We start from the raw sequence: 18334 nt of genomic DNA on the forward strand, positions 1-18334 counted from the left end.
TATGTGAGTTTTTAATGAGGCTATTTTTAAATTCTTACAGATTAAAAAAAAAAATTCAAAGAATGATTTGCTGTTCCCACAATGCTGGAATGTGGTGGAATTAGAATTAAAAGTCATGGTTATTGGCTCCAATTTCTAACACTTTTCAATATATAATCTCTTAAAAAATTCGCTCCTGATTTTCACATCCAAGAATATAGTTAATATTATTAAACTGGCAATCCAATGATGGTTTTTTACCCTAAAATTCTTTTGCTTCCTGGATGAAAAGATGAAGCGAAAAAAAAAATCATCATCATTATTATTGTTGTTGTTGTTGTTATTATTATTATTATTATTATTATTATTATTATTATTATTGAGACGGAGTTTCACTCTTGTTGCCGAGGCTGGAGTGCAACTGTGCGACCTCGGCTCACTGCAACCTCTGCCTCCCGGGTTCAAGCGATTCTCCCACTTGGGAGGTTCAGCCTCCCAAGTAGCTGGGATTACAAGCACCCGCCACCACGCCCGGCTAATTTTTTGTATTTTTAGTAGCGAGGGGGTTTCACCATGTTGGCCAGGCTGGTCTTGAACTCCTGACCTCAGGTGATCCGCCTGCCTTGACCTCCCAAACTGCTGGAATTTTTTATGTTTGAAATAAAGCAATTACTAATCTTAAAATAAAGGTATTTAGGGGAATACAAGCGATTACTTTAATCAAAATGATCCCTCACAGACACCATTTTAAATTTGCATTAAATGAAAGATAATAACCCGAATCTCAAGTATAGATTATCCTTGAAATTACAATTGTTAAATGTGTACCTTGTTATTCATTTTGACAGGCATTTTCTTAAAGATTAAAATATACATCAACTGTACAAATATAACATTAAAGTGTAAATACAAGAAAGAAATGTCTGCATTGGAAAGTTATCTTTGCTTGTAAGAAAACAAAGACGTAGGGCCAGGTGAGGTGGCTCACGCCTGTAATCGCAGCACTTTGGGAGGCCGAGGCAGGTGGATCATGAGGTCAGGAGATGGAGACCATCCTGGTGAAACCCCGCCTCTACTAAAAATACAAAAAATTAGTCAGGCGCGGTGGCGGGCGCCTGTAGTGCCGGCTACTCAGGAGGTTGAGGCAGGAGAATGGCGTGAACCCGGGAGGCGGAGCTTGCAGTGAGCCGAGATGGCTCCACTGCACTCCAGCCTGGGCGACAGAGCGAGACTCCGTCTCAAAAAAACAAACAAAAAACCCCAGAAAGATAAGGAAATAAAGATGTAAATGCAACCTCTTTTTAATCTTTGATTCATTTCTTACTAAAATGGTAGCTATACATCTGAATGTCTGACTTTAAAGACAGCACAATTATTTTGGATTATAAAGCCTATACAACGTCTTGATTAGATCAAGATGTTTTCCAGCACAGGACAATGTGCCATTGATTTTTGACCTTCTAATGTTTTATACTGTCCGAAATTTTACAAATGACCTTTCATACTGTAATTCATTTGCCATTTTGTGGCTATTTCATATTATCTTAGCTTACCAAGGTCATATACCCAACATAAATTGCTATGAGAGTAGGTGATTAATTAAAAAAAATAATATTTTCCAGGCTGAATGAAGACAGCTGTATAGACTTAACTTTATACTGAAAGTTATGTGAACCTTGTAAACTATTTTTGTTTTAAAATATTGGAGTTATATGAAATATGTGGAAAATTTTAAAATGATGAATATAAGAAGCATTTCAAATTTTTTTCTATCAAACATACAAATGAACATATACAAAATTATTTTTGCATAAGCAGAATAATATTTCCATTCGTTTGGACAACAGTACTACACGCAATGTATTCAGGGAAACCAGATGAAGTAGTAAAAGTGAAGCTGTCTTGTGGATATTTCAGTTGTTCTGTGGTAAACAAAATTTTTTTGAGGAAACACCACATACATTAACTACCATTCTGTTTCATAAACAGTTCAAATAAAGAACACATGGCTTAAAACTCAGGAAGATATTTCATTTATTTGGCAATAAATCTAATTAAAAGGCAACAGTAATTATTTTCAGTTGATAAAGTCATGCAGAAAATAATAATCAGCATCTGATTTAGAAATTCAGCATTACCTTAACAATGTAATAAATGTGGTTAACATCAGCCTTCTGGACAATTATGATGTTAAACATCCTTGATTTATTCTTTCATAAAGGAACATAAGTACCCCTTAAAATCACTTAAAAGATGGTCTTATTTAGAAAGTAATAAAAACAAGGGAGAATGAGGAGTCAGGTACATAAACTTTCTGAAGCATTTTTCTTTCTTCAAATTGGGATTGTATTTAAAATTTAAAGGAAAGAATGAAAACATCACAGACTCAACCATGTGTTCTGATGCTAGACATTACTTGTTCCATTTAAGTTCCTTATGTTATGTCCTTTCTGTACTTCATCTGTGCTCTAAATCTGTCTGATGAATAAAAGAGGGAAAAGAGAAAAAAAAAAGGAAGAAAAATAAAAATAAAAATAAATTTCTACCTTTTTTCCCCCAAAAAATCAAATTTTACTATTGCTCAACATCAAGGTCTATGCCATCTAGGACCCTTTATATATACTTAGGTGGCATAGACAGGGATTTTATTTTAAAAATCGAATATATTTTTATTTTATGTAAGCCTCACAAACCTTAGCATTAAAACAGAAGTTGTTCTCAACCAGAAGAGTATTAAAATGGCTTCCTTCTGCTCACTTTTTCTATCCTCTTTATGCATTTTTGTAAAGTATGATGTTTCAGCTACATATGGAGAATTTCCTTTGGCAGTGGTCATTGGGAGCTGGGTCTGCTGATGCCCTAAACCTGCTTATGGATGCAAAAGAAACTTTCAAAAATTTGCTCTGCAACAGATAACAGCAACTGTCATTCAATTGATGATCATCTTTTTCCATTTTAACTCGATCTTAACTCCATTACCTTCTCTGTCACTTCATTCCGACGGGTCATTGCCATTGGTATTGAATACAGAACTATATAGCACTTCTTGTCTTCTAATATTTTCCTCAGTTAGAACTTAGTGTCTTTTGTTGTTATATTTGAATGCACCTCCTCTCTAGAAAAAACATTAAGAAAACCTTATTATCTTTTGACAAGTCTTTGCTATCTCACCTGCGCTCTTCTAGTTTATGTGCTCTCTGGTTTTCATTACATTCTTCAGGTGCAGTGTTGCCCAGCTTGGCAAAGTCTTTGAGAAAGAAACCCTCCATAATTTCACAGGATAAGTTCAAACAGCAGGAATGAGATAGGCTGGATGAAAGTGTGCATGTTCATTGTATGCCTGTGTCAAACCATCTCTTGTACCACATAAATATATACACCTACAATATACCCACAAAATTTTAAAAGAAGAAAGTGGGAGTCCTGATTCGTCATTTATTTCTATTGATCCTCTCTCTCCCCCATTTTATTTGTCACCTGGCATCAAAGAGAATAATTTCTAGATATGTTCCTAATCCTATTTCATTTTGAATTTTTTTTGGCGGGTTGTCATTTTGGAAGGTAACTGATAAATTACATAATCCTCTAAATATCTTACTTTACCTAATTAAAATACTCCCTACCCTACTGTCATCAATAATGCAAGAGTTAGCTGCATTATAGCAGTTGGTAATTCTGTTACCTAAAGATTTAATCATCTAATGGTTATAATTTAGCCATAATTTCAGGATGGTGATTATTTAGTAGGGCAGGAACTTCTTAGAAGCACATGTATTATATGATAGTAACACCTCTTCTGCCTACCCTGAGGGTCAGGCTTCCTAATTTTGCTTTAACAGATTTTTACCGACTTTCTAGACTTTCACCAATATGAAATAAACATACAGATGTGCACACCTTCCACACTTTAAACACACATTGGTAACTGCCTGGAAATCAGTTACACTCAGATGCACACTCCTTAGGATCAGTCTCAGTTTACATATCTCAGTGTCTTGGGGAAGATGGTTATATTTTCTTCTTCAACTTTGAACTCTACATTTAAAAAATGTATACTGCTTGGCATCTTTGAGGATGGTAAAAGAAATCCAGAAGACTATAAGCTCTTCTAAGTTAGGAGCCATAACATCATGGTTCAGTACCACAGCCCCAAATATAGCTCATGTCAACACATATGATAGATGTCTAATAGGTATTTGTTGAATTGTCAAATGTAATATTAAATGGTAATGACAATGTGGTTGAAAAGTATATTATTGGCTAAGAATAAGTAATCAGCATCAGGCCCAAAGAAAGATTCCAGAATACATAGGACACTTTCTAAGAGGGAGCCTACCTAAGGAGTTGGCTAGTGCTTACCTCATTAAACAACTACCGTAACGGCTCTGATAATTTAGACAATATAGTACAGTGTAACACAAAACCAGATAAATTCAACAGTGAAACTGAATAGAAAGTGCAGCAGCAATCCATACATTTAAAGAGTGGATAAATGGTAGAGATGGCATTGCAGAATGACTTGGAAAGATTGCCCTCTTGAAAGAACCATGCAAGCAACTTCTAATTGGCATCCCTGTTTCTTCTTTGCAGATCCGTGTTTCTGTCTTTGCATGATAATCTATTAATACACTCAAAACAGTGGCAAGAATGATCTTTAAAATAGTTAAATAGGATTATGATTCTTGTCTTACTCAACATAAACTCAACGACTTTGCAGTGGCCTACAAAGCCTACACACATTCTACCATTGCCTAGTCTTTTTTTATTTCATCCCGACTTGATTCCCCTTTACTTACTCCGCTGAAGTCACACCAGGACTTGATTATTATTGAAACATACCAGGAGACTCTTGCCTTAAGACACTTATACTTGTTCCCAATGCCTGGAATGCTCTTCAAAGAGACACACAGCTCACTCTCACTTCCATCTAATCTCACCTCTAAAGCCACTTTCTTAGCGGGTACTTCCTGCGCCATGTTGTCTAATATTGCAGGTTGTACTATCCCAACCCAGGTTCATTTCTTATTTTTCATCCCCACTGAATACTTCTCTCTAGCACTTTTTGCTGTCTTATTAGAAATTTTTCTTATTTATCTTTTTCATTGTATGTCCTACCAATAGAATGTGAGCTCCATGAGAGTAGAGATTTTGCTTTGCTTTGTCTTGTTCACTGTGTTATCTTTATTGCCTAGAAACATGACCAGTGCAATAAAAGTCTTGTTAAATCATGATAATTTTAAATTTCTTTTATTGTTATTTATTTCTAATCTAAATGTTTAGAAGGTTGAGAATAATTGGTATGATATCTATTCTTTTAAATTTGTTTAGATTTTATTATGTAAATAATTTGATGAACAATTTACATATCTTAGAAAGAGTAATCTTGGTACAGGTTACAGTTTGTATGTTAATATTGCTCAAATATTTTCATTTTCCTCCTCTTTTTTTTCTCTTATTCTATCAAACAAAGGTAAAAGGCATTTTGAAATCTTTTACTAGGTTGGAGATTTCTTAGTCATATGCTATGATTCATACAGTTTTTATACTAATATAACATATTTTGAGGCTAATTTATTATATACAGATAAGTCTCAAGTTGTTTTCTCTTTATGTTGAGATTCCCTTTGTTTTTAAAGACACTCTTTCACTTTAAAAATCATTTTAACTGATTTCTGCAATGACACCAAAATAATTTTCATTCACAACTTTGTGATAACATTTTCTATTATTTTATTTATCAGTGTCCTTACCTTTACTTGTAAATTTCCCTTACTTGGAGTTTGCTTTGGTGGTGGTTTATTTGTTATTAGTTTGTACTTATACAATCTGATAAGCTTCATATTTTAATTGACTTATTTACTTCATTATCATTTTTTTAGCCATTGGATGATTGAAATATTTGGACCTATTTTCACCATTCAATTTTTTTTCTACTTTCTTACTTTTTCTATGATTACTTTTTCTCTTTCCTTGCAGCTACTTTGTAAAAGAGGATTTAGTTTTTGTTTAGTTGTCATGTTTTTCCTAGTCCATTTTCCTCACTATTTGGATGTTACATATGCTAATTATATATTTTTTTTCTTTTCTTTATTTTTTTAAATAGGGTCTTGCTTTGTCACCCAGGCTGGAATGCAGGGATCTGACCTTGACTTAATGTAGCCTCAACTTCTTGGGCTCAATCAATCCTCCAAACTCAGCCTAATGAGTAACTGGGTCTACATGCAGGCAGCACCCATGTTCAGCTATGTTTTGTATTTTTTGTAGAGTCAGGATTTTGCACATTTCCCAGACTGGCCTCAGACTCCTGGGCTCAAGTAATCCTCCTGACTCAGCCTCTTGAAGTGTTGGGATTATAGGCATGAGCCATCACGCTCAGCCTATAGTTTCTTTTAATAGTTATCTTTAAACATGTGATTGAATTAATGAAATCTAGAAATAATATCACAACATTTTCCCAGAAAAATCAGGATTTTGTGATATTTTACTTCAACCACAATAACTTCATTTGCATAGCATTGTTATCTCACTACCTATTTCTTTGAATTATAGTCTACAATTTTGACATTATTATTTCATTAATATAACTGTTAATTTGTGCATGTGACACTTTTTTTATGTTTAGCAATATCTGATGTGACCATCCCTATTTGCATCTCAGAGTTTCTTTATACGGTCATTTTCCTTTCTATGAGATAATGAAGGTTTCTTGGTAAATTTACTCAGGGTTTATTTAACTGGTAAAGATTAATAAGCGCATCATATTTGAAAGATGATTTTCTGGTTAATACAAGTGTCATTTGACAGTTGTTTTCTTTCAGCATTGAAAATATTATTTCACTGTTTTGGCTTTCACAGTTGCTGGTAAGAAAATTGCATTAGTACAATTTTCTTTATTTTTATATTTTGTCTGGTGGCTTGAAAGATCTCTTCTTTGTCTCGATATTCTGGAGTTTTACTAAAGTATCTAACTTTGTGTGTAGGGGGTGGAGATGGTGTCTGTCCTAGTATACTTTGTACTTTGTTTTATCTGTAGACTCATGCATTTCATCAGTTTTGGACAATTTATAGAAATATCTCTTCATGTATCTCATTTTACCTTTAGTCCCATATTCTGGAAGTCTTATTAGACATATGTTAGAGCTTCTCACTCTAAACTCTAAGTAAATTTCTTTCTTTGACTCTCTAAGTCTAAATCAGTCTCTCTCTCTTTCTCTCTGATATGATTTTCTGACTACTGATTTATTCTTCAGTGTGTCTAGTCATTTGTTCAAATTATCTGCTAAGTTTTTAATTCTGAATTATAGGTTTTATTTTAAATCTGCTAATTATTGTTGGTAGATTACGTTGTGATTTCATTTTTTAATTTTTTACACGCTACACCTAGTTTTAATTTTAATTCTGTAAATGATGAATACAATACCCAATGTTCTTTGTCTCTATGCTGATGCTCCTGATGCTCAACCCTTTTGCCTTCTTATGTTTTGTGACCTCTGAATATGAGCATTTCTTTTCCTGATCTTCCTCTGTGGGAATCTAGGGCCTAAATGTGAAAAACTTTAAGCTACAGAGGATTTATGTCTGCTTCTGGTATGACCCAAGAGATTCTCATAACCACTCAAAGGCCCTCACAGAAAGGGAAGCTTGATTTGGTCTTCACACTGTGATAGACTCTCATAATGGTCTTTGATCCAAGGGTTGGTATGGGAATTTGATCCTCAGACAAAGAACTTTCAGGTTATCTTATTCTTCACTGCTTCCTGCTCAGATTTCAACTCAGAGATTTACTGTTTGCTTGTTTGTGTCCTTGAAGATTTCCCTTATTTCTTGAGACTCACTAATGCATTTCTATCCAAGATCTAGTGTTTTGTAGAAGAAAAACTCTACAAAGGGTCTGATTCACCACTCTGCTGAGAGTAGAAATGTTTCAAACATTTTCATGTTATAAAATTTCAAATATTAGTTTCTTCAGTCAAAAAGATTATGTGCATCTTATTCAAAACTTATTAGGCTTTGTATGAATATATTACAATAGGTATTTTAAATTCGCAACTCTTAAATTGGTTCAAATCCCTGTGATTAAGAATGTATTATATAAAACATATCATACCAGTGACTCAAGTCATTCTAACCACAAAATATAAGATTAAAAAAGAGCAAAATAAGTACAAACTGCTTAATAGTGATTATCAACACGTAGCCACTCTACAAGAACAAAAAAGCCATTATCTCAATCATATATCTATGTCCCCCAAATGAGGCAGCATTTAATTGATTCTTTTCATTCTCTAAATTGAGTGCATCATGCCACGAACATCCAAACTATTTTGCTATGGTAATAGTATCATCTTCAAAGACAAGATTCTTATAAACTTACATGATTTAATATTTGCTTGACTATTTTTACTTCATTCTATTACATACATTCTGGACATTATCAGAATTTGCAAACACTGGAATTGGTATCATTATAAATTTGCATTAACATAAAACTCTTTTTCAAACTGTCTTAATTATATCATGCCTCATAAATCCAACTTGGTCTATGTGTATTAACTTATCCATAAATCATTCAAGTCTTATTGCCAAAATCTTGGCATATATCTTTATAGCACATTTAGTTATTTAAATGGACCCATAATTTTTAAGAATGTTATCCCTCCCTTTTCTCAATTAGTAAGAATTACTTTGCTCATAGTTGGGGAAAAATCATGTTGTACTGTGTGCTCCACAAATACCATACAAGGTATTGGTGTCAGTTTCATCCTAAAATTGTAAAATGACTCATTGGACAGCTGTATTCACCTGTTCTTTGCCCTTCACAAGTTTTCAGAAGTCATTTAGATAAAATTAATTTGTTTCCACAGGACGTTCTAATCAGTGACATTGGGGATATATTTTCAAGCATTTCTTAGCTTTATAGTTAGCAAGAAATAAATCCACCAGAGTTATGACACTATTTTTTCCCTTTTATATAAGACCAAAGGAAATGAGAAAATATTCTCTGTCATCACAGCACTCTGAGCCTATTTTCCCTGGGGCAAAACATACTTAGATATAGGACAGACACTAGGGTGAAACACTATGTTTGAGTGCTAAGGAAATTGTTCCTTAGAGGCCTGAAAAGTTAATGTGTCTCATTAAATCACTACCATGGAACAGTACCAGGCTGCACAGAAAGTCAGAACTAGAAGAAGCTGGAGAAATAATCTAACAACACTATGAAATTATTTTACAGGTAAGAAACTGAGTCCCTGAAAAGTTATGCAATTTGTTGAAAGTCACACAACTAGTTAATAAGAGATTCAAGACGAGAATTTAGGTTTCTGAATCTTAAATGAAAGCGTTATTCTATATAGTTGAGAAAATATAATTCTATATTACCTTGATTACATTTTATAAGCTATCCTTCAATTTAAAAAGACTTATATAATTAACATCTTCCCACCATTTCTTTTCTTCTTTTTAAAACAAATTTTGCCTACATTTCTTGTTGATTAGATCAAAATATTTTCAATATGAAATACTTTTCTAGGAATTGGGGCTCAGGAGGTTTTCACAGACTCCAAAGATTCACGCACCAGAGACAGCTCTGTGGTGGAGTAGTCAGAAAAGACGGACAGGAGCAAATATGAAAGGGTTTTTACCCCATGTTAAGTAATTCTGACTATATCTTAATATCAGAGAGAAGATATTGAAGGATTCCAACGGGACAAGCACTCGAATAACTTTTCTGCTTTATAAAGCTCAAGCTATGCCAATATTTTAAACAAAGGTTGGAGTGGAAAACAAGAGAACACTCAGCAAGCTATTAGATTATTAATATATACTCACAAAAAAATCACAGGGCTAGTCCCCCCAAGATATTATATTAGGTATAAAATAGTTTGATAATGTTTCCATATTTAATGAGGTATAATTGACAAAATTGTATACATTCAAGATATGCAATTTGATAATTTGGTACATTTCTGCATTGTGTAATAATTATAAAATTGAATTAACATACCTAGCACCATCCATAGACATGTGATGAGAGCAGATTTTAAATGTCTGCATCATACACACACAAAGAAAAAAAATTTGTAAGCAAAATTGAGGATAATTTAAAGACAGCCAACTAAATAACTAGTGCAATATGCAAGGATAAAGAACACAGTGGGAGAAACAAATTTGGAGAGTAGAGAACTAAAATGATTTTTTCGATTTGTTAAATTTTAGCTTTCTGTTGGGATATTCAGATAAATATTCTATATGTGGTAAAACAGAACCTAAGAAAAATTTGATTTAGTGATAGAGATTTAGAAACATAAGGATAAGTGGTACTGAATTTATAGATATTAACTTATTTCTATGTAAACATAAAATTTTACAGGATTGAGTAAAGTAAGAGTTGAAGATGAAACTGCAGAATACCAGTACCAAAGAAAAAGGTACAGAAAGTAAAAAGGTAGAGTACCTAAAGAAGTAGGAAAAAATAAAAAGAATATGGTACTGTCATGGAAGACCACGATAGGGAGAACATAATAAAAGAGAAAGTGCTCCACAACGTCATGTCCTGCAATGGGTTTAAGTGAGATAAGAACTCATAAGTTTATCTCGGTTTAGTAATGCAAAGGTCCTAGGTGAACGAAAAAGTAGTAATTTCAGCTAAGGAGCAAGAGAAGAAACCATATTAGAGAGTTGAGGTGTCATTGAATGGGAGTTTTAGATGTAGAGAAACAGACAAAATCTATTATTTCAGAAGTTTCTCCATGAAGAAAAAGAAGGAGAAAACTAGAAAACTACATAGGGGAAATATTTAAGAGATGAAAATAATAAAAGAGATGGAATATGGGAGGTTCTATTACAATATTAAAATAAAATATTAACCAAGTATTTGAATTAGAAGAAATGTTAAAGGCTCACACCAATCTGTTTGCTCACATAATTAAAGTCTGAAGAGACAAATGTATTTAGATATATAATGACTGTCAATTACTGACCAATTCAGGACCAGAACAGATGTCCTCAAAACAAAACCTGCAACAATAAAAAATAAAAAATAAAAAAATATATGTATGCTTAGGATTGTCTTGGCTATTTGGGCTCCTTTATTTCAGTTCCATAGGACTTTTAAGTTTTTTCCTAATTCTGTTAGGAATGTCATTGTTAGTTGGAAAGAAATAACATTGAATCCATAAATTGCTTTGAGTATTAAGGTCATTTAACGGCATTGATTCTTCCTATCCATGAGCATGGACTGTTTTTCCATTTGCTTGTGTCATCTCTAATTTCTCTGAGCAGTGGTTTGTAGTTCTCCTTGTAGAGATCTTTCATCTCCCTGATTAGCTGTATTCCTAGGAATTTTATCTTTTTGTGGCAATTGTGAATGGAATTGAGTTCCTGGTCTGGCTCTCTGCTTCACTGCTGTTAGTGTATAGGAATGCTAGTGATTTTTGTACATTGAGTTTATATTCTAAGACTTTGGTAAAGTTAAATATCAGCTGAACTGAAAGAGCTCTCAGGCTAAGACTATGGGTTTTTCTAGATCATGTTGTCTGCAAATAGGGATAGTTTGAATTCCTCTTTTCCTATTTGGATACATTTTATTTCTTTTTTTTGCCCAATTGTCCTGTCCAGGATTTCCAATAGTATGTTGAATAGGAGTGGTGAGAGAGGACAACCTTTTCATGTGCTAGTTTGCAAGAGGAATGCTTCCAGCTTTTGTCCATTGAGTATGATGCTGTCTATGGGTTTGTCACAGATTACTATTCTTATTTTGAGGTATGTTCCTTTAATACCTAATTTATTGAGAGTTGTTAATGTGAAGCGATGTTGAATTTTATGGAAACCCTTTTCTGTAAAGCTTAAGGCATCACACTACCAGACTTCAAGCTATACTACATGGCTGCAGTAACCAAAACAGCATGGTAGTGGTACATAAGCAGGCACCAGACAAATGGAACAGAATAGAGGGTCCAGGAATAAGGCCACACACCTAAACTATCCAATCTTTGACAAAGCTGACAAAAGCAAGCAATGGGGAAAGGACTCCCTAATCAATAAGTGGTGCTCTTATAACTAGCTAGCCATTTGCAGAAGACTGAAACTGGACCCCTTACTTACAGCATATTAAAAATGAACTCAAGATGGATTAAAGACAAACATAAAGCCCAAACCTATAAAAAACCCTGGAAGACAACCTAGGTAATACCATTCAGGACATAGTCACAGGCAAAGATTTCACAATGAAGGCACCAAAAGCAATTGCAACAGAAGCAAAAATTGACCAATGGGGTCTAATTAAACTAAATAGTTTATGCACAACAAAGGAAACTATAAACAGAGTAAACAGACAACTGACAGAATAGGAGAAAAAGTTTTGCAAACTATGTATCAGACAAAGGTCTAATATCCAGTATCAATAAGAAACTTAAACAAATTTACAAAAAAAAAAAAAAAAAAAACATTAAAAAGTGGGCAAAGGACAAAAACGGACACTTCAAAAGACTTACATGCTGCCAACTAGCATGTGAAAAAAACCTCAACATCACTGATCATTAGAGAAATGCAAATCAAACCAACAATGAAATACCATCTCATACCAGTCAGAATGAGTATTATTAAAAAGTCAAAAAAATAACAGGTGTTGCCAAGATTGTGGAGAAAAATGAATGCTTATATACTGTTGGTGGGAGGGTAAATTAGTTCATCCAATGCAGAAAGCAGTGTGGTAACTTCTCAACGTGATAAAAGAAGAACTATTTAACCCAGCAATCCCATTACTGGGTATATACCAAAATAATATAAATAATTATCTTACAAGGACATGTGCACTTGTGTGTTCAATGCAGCACTATGCACAATAGCAAGACATGGAATCAACCTAAATGTCTATCAATGGTAGACTGGATAAAGAAAATGTGGTACATATACACCATGGAATGCTATGCAGCCATCAAAAAGAATGAGATCATATTCTTTTCAGGAACATGGATGGAGCTAGAAGTCATTATCCTTTACAAACTAATGCAGGAAGAGAAAACCAAATACCACAAGTTCTTCTTATAAGTGGAAGATAAATGATGATAACACATGGACACATAGAGGAGAACAACAGACACTTGGGCCTACTTGAGGGAGAAGGGAGGAGGTAGAGGATCAAGAAAAATAACTCATATGTTCTAGCCTTTATACTTGGGTGACAAAATAATCTGTACAACAAACCCCCATGATACAAGTTTACCTATAGAATAAACCAGCACATGTACCCCCAAACGTAAAATAAAAGTTAAAATAAATAAATAAATAAATAAAAGATAAAAAATATTTTTAAAAAATGTTACTTCTTTTCTGCTTAGTATACACTTGGTAAAGTTTCTTTGTCAAGAAACTTCTATTATCGAAGAGAGTAGATTTTTTAAATTTTATATCTGTTTTGCCACTGTATGTTTCTTAAATGGAGCATTGAGACTATTTATATTCAATGTTAATACTGAGAAATGAGGTACTGTTTCTGTCACAGTGTTTATTGTTTCCTAGTGGTTTTGTTTCCTTGCTTATGTTATTGTTTTATAAGCCCAGTAAACTTTATGCTTTCAGGAGTTTTTATTCTGATATGTATAGACCTATTGTTTCAAGATTTAGAATTCCTTTTAGCATATTTTATAGGACTAGTCTAGTAGTGCCAAATTCCCCCATCATTTGCTTGTCTGAGAATGACTTGATGTCTCCTTCAAGCAATCTACTGATTTAATGCAATTCCTATCAAAATTCCAACATTTTTCACAGAATTAGAAAAAAAATCCTAAAATGGAACCAAGAAAGACCCCAAATAACTGAAACAATCATAAACAAAGAGAAACAAATCTAGAGCATCACATTACCTAACTTCAAACTATACCACAAGGCTATAGTCAGCAAAACGACATGGTATTGGTATAAAAGTAGATACACAGACTAGTGAAATAGAATACAGGACCAAGAAATAAAGTCAAATACTTAAAACCAACTGATCTTTGACAAAACATACAAATAGGAGAAAGGACACTTTATTCAATAAATAGTGCTGAGGAAATTGAATAGCCACATGTAGATTAATGAAACTAGATCTTTATCTCTCACAATATACAAAAATTAACTCAAGCTGAATCAAAGAATTTAAAATCTGAAACCATAAAAATTCTAGAAGAAAACTGAAGAAAAACTCTTCTGGACATAAATTGTTTGCCTTGGTTTCAAGACCCTGAAACCAAATGGAACAAAAATAAAACTAAATAAATGGGACCTAATTAAACTAAAATGCTTCCACACAGCAAAATAAATGATCATCAGAATAGACAACCTACAGAATGAGAGAAAATATTTGAAAATTATTCATGCAACAAAGGACTAATATTCATAATCTACCAGGAACTCAAATTAGCAAGAAAATCATCAAATAATCCTATTAAAAAGTGGGCAAATGACATAAATAGACATCTCTCAAAAAAGATATACAAGTGGCCAACAATTGAAAAATGTTTCATATTACTATTTATCAGGGAAATGCAAATTAAAACCACAATGAGATACCACCATAACACCTTACCCCAGCCAGATGACCATTAAAAAAAAGAAAACATAGATGTTGGCGTGGATGTTTAATGTAAATTAGTACAACCTCTATGGGACACGGAATCGAGATTTCATAAAGAACCTAAAGTAGATCCATCATTCAGTCCAATAATCCTCCTACTGGGTATCTACCCTAAGAAAAAGAAGTCAATGTATTAAAAAGACACTGGCACAAGTGTGTTCATTGTGGCATAATTTACAATTGCAAAGATATGGAATTAACCTAAGTGCCCATCAACCCATAAGTGGATAAAGAAAAATGTGGCACGCACACACACACACACACACACACACACACACTGGAGTACTACTCAGGCACGAAAAATAAGGAAATAATGTCTTACCACAACTTGAATGGAACTGGGGGACATTATTCTAAATGAAGTAACTCAGAAATGGAAAACGAAATACTGTATGTTCTCACTTAAAGTGGGATCTAAACTATGACATGCAAAGGCATAGAGAATAGAAATGAACATTGGAGACTCAGAAGCGGGGAGGGTGGGAGGAAGGTGAGAGATGAAAAACTACCTATTGGGCACAATGTACACTGCTCAGGTGATGAGTGCACTAAAATCCCAGACTTCATCACTATACAATTCATCCATGTAAACAAACACCATTTGTACCCCTAAAGCTATTGAAATAAAAAATAAATTTTTAAACTTCTATTATTGAGGGGACACCAATATTTCCTATAAAATATGGAAGGACTATTTGAAATGATGTATTTATTACCACTGGTAAACATAAATCTGGAAAACTATTATTCCTGGTGACTTAGAAAACCAGAAGCTATGTAGCATATCATAAAAAGTTATTTTGGAGAGGAAAAGGAGATAGTCTAAAAATCATGTAAAACTGACTTTAAGGAACCTTAAAATATTATTGTTTTTGCTTATTTCTGTCCCTTAAGTTCCTATCACTATTTGAATATATTCTTTACTTCAATCACTTGTTATGATAAATGATCTGTCTTTAAAAGATATTCCCACAGACTGACAACTTCATTGATTGATTGATAGACAGACAGACAGATAGATTAGATAGATAGATAGATAGATAGATAGATAGATAGATAGATAGATAGATAGATAGATAGAGATTTTACTACACTTCACTACTTCTTCCCTGAAGATGATCTCTAAAAGGAATTAGTTTGGAAATCATCAGGAATTTGGGAGCATAGATTTTCCTTTAAATAATGTTCTTCTCTTATGGGTTTCACTTCACATTTCTACCTAAATAGGATGACTTAGTTACGGGTTATGCATGATTCATGGTAAATCATTTAAAATACTGAAAAGTGTTGACATCCCTATAAAATAGGAAAGCTTGAGACTAGATATCCCAAGAATGAACATGTCATCTATTTCCTTTAGTGGTGCATTAGACCACCTAACTCCTGTCCTGAAACTCAGTAGATGTAACAATGAAAGAATGGAAAAATACTTTAAAGAAAAAGTAAAAATATATTCATTACAATGAGGACCATTTTAGCTAGTGTATGTTGCAATACATTTACTGGATCTGTGTGTAGTTAGACTAATTATTTATTATGAAACTTGTCTCAGTTTCCCCAGGGTTTTACATCAGTTGTCCTTGTTCCTGGTCTGGTAAGCACCACTCTTCATTTTCAAAAAATATATCTGCTTTGACAGTAATTTATATATTCAGTGTATTTATAGCTATACTCTCCAGTTTACTCATTAATTTTTTCTTTCTATACTTATATCTTTTATAATGATGTGAAAGTTGCAAATAACTGGGAAGGAGTAAAATTGGTCAAATTCAATCTAAAAGGTATATGGAAAAGTTTAAAATTCTCAAGATGAGTATACACATTTGGGAGGCTGAGGTGGGCAGATAGCTGAGTCAAGGAGTTTTAGACCAGCCTGAGAAACCTGGCAAGATTTTGTCTCTACAAAAAATACAAAATAATAATAATAATAATTGACCATGCTTAGTGATGCACACCTGTGGTCTCAGCTTCTCAGGAGGCTGAGGTGGGAGGATAACTTAAACCCAAGAGGTCAAAGCTGCAGTAAGCTGTGATTGCACCACTGCACTCCAGCCTGGATGACACAGTAAGACACTGTCTGTAGAAATTTAAAAAAAAAAAAAAAGATAAGTATACACAAAATGAAGTGAAAATTGGAATATTTATTTGAATAAGTCTGAAAATATATTCTCTTACTCTAACAATGTGAAAATCTGAGGAAGATGTTTTGATTGAGATTTCAGTGTTGTAGAAATTGATTTTTATTTTTTCTGTATCTCTTAAATTATATATAGTCATTACAAAACATATATATATATATGTGTATATATATATATGGTTTATAAAGATGAGTGTCAATGATTGTAATCAATAATCCTATATTATACCAGGTACAGATGAAATATTTTATTCCAGTTAACACCATGAGATAGACAAAGTACAATTCTGTTATTACAGATAAAGAAACTCACTCAATGCTAAGGTTACCAGAATCAGCCATATTTTTAATAGCACCACATTTGATGCTTCTAATTTTTCCTGATATAGCTTCTATTTCTTTGTTATAAGTAATTCTTTGATGAACATTTTGTATACACATATCATTTTATACAAGTGCAGAAATCTGTCTAGAATAAATAGTAGAATTTCTGAGTAATTGGGTGTGCTTATTTTCAGCTTTACAGGACACTGATAGATATCTGCCTAAAAGGATTGTATCAATTTTGAAATGCTCCACTCTGTAAGAATATATTTTCCCCTAGTATCTTTTCCTCCAGATTCTAACACGTATGATTATACTTCTTTAATTTTTTGCCATTCTAGCAAAATAAGTCCATTATTTCTATATTTTGTAATACTCAGAAATGAAGTTGAGCATATTTTCGTTTCTTGGCCACTAAGGTTCTCATTTTTGTTAATTTTTTATTGACATTATTCACAGAATTTCTAATTGGATGGTTCTTTCCTGTTATTCTTATTGATTTGTAGTTATTTATATATACTGAATACTATTATGTTATATGCTTTGCAAATACCACATCATTATTTACATATTAACTATGTGAGGTCAAAGTTTTTTTCCCTTTTTTCTTCTTTAGAACTTTTTTAAAAAGGTGTAATTTATACACTCCAAAATTCACTCTTTTCAGTGTAAACAAATTCCATAATCAAAGTGTAGAACAGTTCAATCATTTCCTCATGACCCTTTTAAATCAACTTCTTCCTCCAGCCCTAGCCTCCGGTAACCTCTGACTGATTTGTGTTCTATCTCCAGGTTGTCTTAACAATATAAATAGAATCACACTCTATGTAGCCTTTAGAGTTTGTAAAAATATATATATATATAAAATATATAACATATTTTATTGTGTATGTATAGAATATAATGTTAGAGCTATATACATACTATAAATATATAACATATTGCTATATCATATATAGCTAAAATTATACAGCTATATAATATATATTAAATATTATATATATGTGAGGTATTTTATTTTATGAATGTACCAAAATTTGTTTGTTTATTCACCAGTTTGGTTGAAGGACATTTGTGTTGCTTCAATCCAAATGAAATTGAAACACCTCCTGTATTTACCAGTTGTGTGAATTACAGGATGTCTTTTGAGCCAAGGATTTACCATCAATAATGGAACGTGGAGTTTATGGACACCTGCATTACTTGAGCAGCTACAAAATCTAAATTTCTACCCCAATGCTAATGCTTTTTCTGCCAATTGCTTTTATTCCGCTTTA

Source organism: Macaca nemestrina, chromosome 4 (genome assembly GCF_043159975.1).
Source record: "Macaca nemestrina isolate mMacNem1 chromosome 4, mMacNem.hap1, whole genome shotgun sequence".
Taxonomy (NCBI): Eukaryota; Metazoa; Chordata; class Mammalia; order Primates; family Cercopithecidae; genus Macaca; species Macaca nemestrina.